The sequence below is a fragment of the Epinephelus fuscoguttatus genome, linkage group LG10, assembly GCF_011397635.1.
Source record: "Epinephelus fuscoguttatus linkage group LG10, E.fuscoguttatus.final_Chr_v1".
Classification (NCBI taxonomy): Eukaryota; Metazoa; Chordata; class Actinopteri; order Perciformes; family Serranidae; genus Epinephelus; species Epinephelus fuscoguttatus.
Window position 1 is genome coordinate 6,406,741 of NC_064761.1, and position 7,146 is coordinate 6,413,886.

The window sequence follows — 7,146 nt, forward strand, 5'->3', positions numbered from 1 at the left end:
CAGCACCAGGGGTCACTGGACAGCGGCGGCGGCAGGGCGGCGGCCCGGGACCGTCATCATCACCATCAACCCCCACTCATCTTCATCCTCAGCCCGGGGCCAGGGCTGCACGGAGGGTCTGAGCTGACACAGAACCAGCAGGGAGAGGAAGCGCATTAAGGCCGAAATTATTTTAATGCATCCAGTTTGATTGACAGGTCTGGTGGGAGAAGTTTTTAGATCCTATCTAAGTGGCAAAATCACAGTGTGCAAATACTTAAGCGCTAAAAGCACTGCATTCAAAACTAAACTTAAGGAGAAGTACTATGCTAATGTTATGTATTACAGGACTGTCACCACCTGTGCATTATCATGTAAGCAGCAGTTTATAGGTGGAATTAATTAGTGCTGGGTCGTTAAAGCCATAACAAGATGATCATATATTGTGTATGTAAAAATAAGTAGGCTAACTGCAGATAAATGAAGTGAAGTGAAATGTACAATTTCCCCCTGAGATGTAATGTAATGTAGAAAACAACTTAAAATGTTCTCAAGTGAACTTTATACCTTCTTTCACTGCTCCACAAAATCTCTACAACTTTATAGATGTTGGAGATATTTACACAAAAACAGGTTTGTACATAAAAACATTGATATTTAATGATTCGATCTGCTGTAAAGTCTGAATCTGTAAAGTAACTATCTGGTTTTATTCTGGTGTGGACACAGTCATACTTGGCTGTATTCTTTAATTGAAACTAGAAGGCAGAGTAAAGGTCGTGGTCATCAGATATTTACCCGCCTTAATGTCAAAAACTATTCCAACACACTGTATGAAGACAGAAATGTTGTGTCTTCTGTATGAGATCACACACTCTCACCTGCCCGCTGAATTCTCCTCATTAAGATTTACGTCGGCCTCAGAGGGTCAGCAGGTTTTTTGTGGGTTCACCGTTCAGTTACCACCCACAGTCTCCTCGAGCTGGACCAGACTACAACCCAGTACAGACTCTAATTATCCCAGTTCAGGCTTTCAGTCCTGACATGGGTTAAAGTGTGCAGTTTCATGACTCTGTGATCAGACTCCACTTCAAACTCACAAAACCAATTTAGTGAAGCTCCATATTAATTTATGATCATTCATGTTTTTGGCGCATGCAGTTAAATACTGTATCAGGGTGAAAAAGATCAGCCTTGAAGATTTATGTGTTGCACTTTTATGGAAGTGAAATCTGAGCCCAGAAGCTGCCTGTCAGGCTCGCACAGATGACTGAATCACTGATGAAACACTTGGAGCCTTTAATGAACTGCTCAGATTTTGGGATTAAATGCAGTCAGATACTTTGTGTTACAAATGGAAAGATGACAGTGAAGTGGTTGTTGTGCAGAGTGCCTGCAGACACAAATTCATATGACACACAGAGACACTCAGATGGTTAAATTGAGCTCTTTTCCACATATAAACACATAGGTACAACAATACAAATATACTGTTTAATTAATTACATTTTTTTTTTTAATTATGGGGCACACAGTAGAAACAGATCTTCATTCTTGATCTTGAGAACACAAGCTGTCCTGTCTGTGTGTGAGGCTGCTGCACACTTTTTATTTTTGTAAATGCAAAGATGGGAATGTTGCTGTTTGCTGCAGACAGGTGGAAATACAGTCTGTTTCATAATAACTGGAGTCATGAGGAGAGAACAGAATTGGTAGAGTTGGAAGAAGTAGTGAAATCTGAGTGTAATGTGTATCTTATAATTGGAATATTAGTACTGACTAATTAGCATGTTGGCAACATTTTGCTATTTTTTCTGGTGGGTAATTTAATTTATAACAATGCATATTTTATCATCTGATTATGTTTTGTGTATTAAATGTTAATCTGAAAAATCACTAGAACTGAAGTATAGAAAGTAGGCTATAATTTTCTTTCTGGAATATCATGGAGTAGAAGTATGAAGTAGCCTTTTATTCAGTGCAAATATGAAAGTAAAGTGCAAGTGCCTTAAAATTATTACGTAAATGTACTTTAGGAGCACAAAACACATGTGTTTTAGCTCCTTTTAATGCAAAAGTTTCAACATGCTGCAGAATTTAAACAAGACTTATCTTGAAGTGTCAATTTGTTAATATATTTCATTTGAATATTGTACAACTCAGTTGCACAACTCAGAAAAGGTCTATTGTAGATTGATTTGAGATTAAAGATTATTTGGGAGCACTTAAAACTGAATTTGGTTCAGTACATTGAGGCAGGAGTTGTAGGCCGGATTTGAACCATCAATGTTGTGATTACATGGTATGTGTCTTAAACCACTGGGCTTCAGGACGCCCCCGCAGATGTTTCCTTGTTCATATTCAGGAACTTTCAAATTCCTCTGAGACAAATCTGTGATGCTGGACTGTATAAACAAAATGACTTTGATTTGAGGTCACTTGACAATGAAGTTTCAGTCTTCAGCAGCTGTTCAGTGTGACTGAGATAATCCTAAAATTCACAGCTAACTGAAATGACCTGTTAAAAAATGCTGTGTTTAAATTCCTCAGCTGTCATTACTGCACTAATTTTGATTCTTATGCTATTACTGATCTTTACGCCTTTTATTAAATGTTTAATAATCTTAATGATCGTTTGTGTTTTTGTCTAGCTGTAATCTCTCTTCATGACAGTTTGGTCAACATTTAATGCTCTATAAATAAACTGACTTAACTTGATAGCGGTTACAATAAAATCTGAGTTAATGTTTAATAAATTAAATGAAGCTGTACCAAATGTTTTGATGACATTTACATCAGCTCTTTGTTATGAAGCTTACAAAGCAGCTTTTTATTCCTCCTGCTTTAATTTAGTCCAATAAAATCAACACAGAAGGACCTCTAATATTTAAAAAAAAAAAAGCAAAAATGTATTCATCCCAATACAGATTTCTACCGCCGAAGCCCATCTGAGTCTCTTTCACAGACTCTTCCTGCTAACGTCAGCTCTGCAGGATGGCATTTTCCTTTCAGAGATGTTTGGACGTTTCCATTCGCCACAGACAAACTGCAGCAGTCGGAGCAAACAGGCCACTTTCACATCGAGCTCTGAACAAAGAATAGGGGCCCTGGAGGAGAAGACTGGGAGTCTGAGGCATGGGGAGGCCTTTTTTTTCCTTTTTTTTCTGCCCTAGCTGGCACCGGAATGGACTTGTAGGCAGGAAAAGAGAATCTGGGGGGAAAACTAATGATGAAAAAGTCTACTCTATCCCTGTGCCTTCATTAAATACATGGAAAGAACGAGAGAGGCACATCTGGATTCAATCCGCGTCCCTTTGATGGCATCAAGTGTTCTTTTCCCAGATCAGGGGGCTGGAAGCTACGGGATGTCTATGGCAGCTTGGAGCCCAGAGTCGACTCCTGCCATCTGAACACATGAACCCCCCCCACATCACTTCCACCATCCAACTCCCTTCATTCCTTCATCCTTTCACCCCCACCACCTCTCCAACTCAACTAACTTACAGTTCAGTACCAACACTGAAGCTGGAAGTTTAGAAGAACTTTACTTTCATTTCTTGAGTTGGGGAAGAAGCACTTTTTACTCCACTACATCTATGTGATGGCTGGCATTACTGCTACTTTGCTGGTTCAGAGAAAAGTTTATAAAATGCTAATATGACACAAAGTATTTCATGTCAGAAAGCAGTAGTTTCTAATAGTTTGGGCGTTTTTGTAACAGGACCCCTTAAAATACAGTGATGACAACTTGTTATCTTGGTGAGTAGCTCAACCAAAGAGAAATGTTCCTCCTTCGATTTGTTTTTTTTAAAAGCATTTTTAAGGGCCTGAAGAGGTTTAAGTATCCAAAAAAATGTATTATTTTGAAAGTAACCCCTCAAATTTGTCTTGGGACTCTTTGAGGGGTCCAATCCCTGAGTTGAGAAGCTTGCTGTTTCTCCTTTTCGTCTTTCCTCAACTGATCTGAAAGCATGAAAATTCCTGCTCGGATCAAACTGGAAGAGACTGTTTGAGATAGAAATTGGGGGGAACTGCTATAATTTCAGAACTCAGTTGATGAGGTAGACAGTCCGGACTCTCATTCAGCTCTGATTGGCTGAACCTCTGGAAACTACCTAAGAATCGCACACCTGTGAGCAGTCAAGTGGCTAATTAACCAACAAGTGCAGCTGCTGCTTGATGATCAGTGTCAGCTATGTGGGATGGTTTTTATTCAGTGCACAAATGACTGGACTGTTTTTATATAAGTGCAGGAGCAGTATTTCAGTTATGTTTCTGTCCAAGGAACACAAGTCCAATATTCTGTCTCCTTTAAGCTCTAGTCTGGTCTCCACCATCTTCTCAGAAAAAGATCTGTCTCTTTAGTTGCTAAATATTTAACTTTGTACACTAGCTGGTCTCCTTTTCTCTCTGCTGTTTGCTGCTGGGAAGAGGTATAGGAATAATAAGACCTTTTACTTAAATAAAACTGCTGATGTGTAAATACCGTGCTCCAAGTTAAAGTCCTGCATTCAATTTTTGACTAAAATGCTAAGTATTGAAGATATAGTGGGTTTTATTGGCATCTTGCAATAAAGGTCAGAATTTGCAACCAGGTGAATCTTCTTCTGATTAGAATTCCTTCAGTGTTCGTTGTTCAGGAGGGTTTTTTTTAGCGGGAAATGAATTATCCACAGAGGTGTCTTTCATTCCAAAACAGACCAGGTGCCTAAAAGTAAAAACACTGAATGAAGAAGTTTCCCATTACAAATATATTTGAGGAAGGGTATATTGGTCAAAAGGGAATATGATATTCATAAGTATGTTTTCTTTGGTGTATGATCACTTGGGACTAAGAATCACTTTGTTTTTCGTTAGCTTCGAATGAGCCCTTTGGGACTTGGTCTTCTACCATGTAGCCCGCCTTGTTGCACCATCGTGTTTCTGCAGAACAGATAAACTATAGACATATACTATAGACTATAGACAGGGTCTTTTGTGTTTTTACTGCTGTCTTCAAATGGAACTCGTGAGCTCAGGGTTACGACATGGGTTGCCGTGTATAGGCTACATGTCATTCTTTGCTTTCAAGTGATCGAGCTGTGAGAGTACCACTGCTAGGCAACAGTAACATGGACACAACTGTCTGGATCTAGCAGCCATTGAGGCTAACAATTTAGCAAGCTAGTGAGTGGATCACTTAATGCAGGAAATTTAATGCATTGTAAAGCAGGAAAAAGATGAAGCTGTAGAAACATCAACATTTCCCAATGATATAAATTTCCGAAGAAAGACCCCCAAACAACTAAAGTTACAATATGTGATCTAACCATCCACCGAAAAACAAACTAAATGGCCTCCACCATTTATGAAAACGTCAGCAAACACATCGCAACTCATTAACTGAAAATCTCCACTTATGAGGTCATGAATATCACAAGAGGGTGGTTGTAGGTATGGACTTTTTTTGTGAGCACACTAAACACAACCTCATTTGAAGGTAGCATGTATTACCTGAAGGTCACCACAGAGAGGAGAGAGGAACGGGGTATTCAGTCACACTGCTCCTTCAAGTGAAACTACTGACATAAAAAATGAGTTCCAAAAGTGAGAGCACTCATTATACATGAATAATATATCTATATTATATTATTGAATTTGTATTATTGATGCAACAAAGGAATACTTCACCCACAAAATGAACTTTGTATACCAATTACTCACCTCGTGTTAACCTTGAATTCCTAAAGAAAATTTTTTCTTTGCATCTGAACAGAGAATCCAAAAACAACAAATATTCTTGATGAATTGAAGTAAATGGGGAATGCATTTAACCATAGAACATGGGTTTACAGACTCTCGTGCAGTACAACCCAAGTCTCATCTATCTGTCGTTTGCTCGGTACTTGCAAACCCATGATTTTTTGCTAAAACCTTATTATTTAAAACACTTCCACATACGAGCATGCCTGGGAAAACGCATGCATTTCACTGAGCAGAGTTCAAACACAAGTACTGCACAGGCTCAGAATTTTCTCCGTTTTTATTCTTTTTTCACAGTGGAAGCATGCGAGAAAAACGTTTCTTTGTCATTGTAATACGTGGTGAAAATAGATATAGAAATGGTCAGTCTGTGGGGGAAGTATTCCTTTGAGTAAAAGTATTTACATCAAAATAAGTATCAAAAGTCAAAATACTCATGCATGAATACCATCCTGTATATTATAAATACGATGTTTCCCTCTGAAATATAGTGGCGTAGAAGTATGACATAGCTGAAAATGGAGATACTCCAGTAAAGTACAAGTACCTCAAATGTACTTGGTTACTTTCCACCTCTGATGCAGGTAGTGTGCAGTGGGTTGATCAGAAAACAGCTGCCTGCTGCTGCTGGAAACACTGAGACTGAACCAGACAGGAAACGTGACATAAAACCGAAACCAGGAGCTAAAAGAGGCTGAAAGGCTCCACAGAGCTGCTGAAAATTCTCTGTGGGTTTCCTTTCACGTTACGTGTGTTGTATGTATGTTTTGAGTATTTTAACAGGTCTTGTGTCTCTCTGACTGTCCATCTGTCTGTCTGTGGAGAGATTTTGTCCATGCGATAACATTGCAATTGTGCAAATTACAGGTGTGTAGTTGAGATGAAATGAAGGTCGAGTTTGAAGAGCCAGGAGACTGGAAGTAGGGAAGGGGCTACTACCTCTGTGGGCTGACATAACTTTACCCCACTTTCTTTTTTTTTTTTTTTTTTTTACGAAATTAGGTTTTTACATGGCTCGATGGCCCCTAAGCAGTTATTTATTCCAACTTCATTTTCTCTGTATATTTTATATCAAGGATCCAGTTGGACTTCTTTATATTTTTGTTCCCTGCTGCCCTGACAGCTCAGCCTCGTGTGGACAGATCTGTGGATAGACTGACTGGCACGGGTTATGGTTGATTTAATTGGTGGCAGACCGCAGGACAGTTAGAGTGGGTTTATCAACACACAGGCAGTGATAACACCAATGTGTCTCCCTGCACACTCTGCTGGCTGCTGATCCACTCACACTCACACTCATTAGGGGGAGAACTTTGCCAGCCAGGGGAACAAAAACAGGCCAAACCAGGGTGTTGATGGTGCTGATGGTGATGTTTCTGCTGAGGGGGAGGGGTGAGGGGGCAGCTCGTGGTGGTGGAGGCCTGT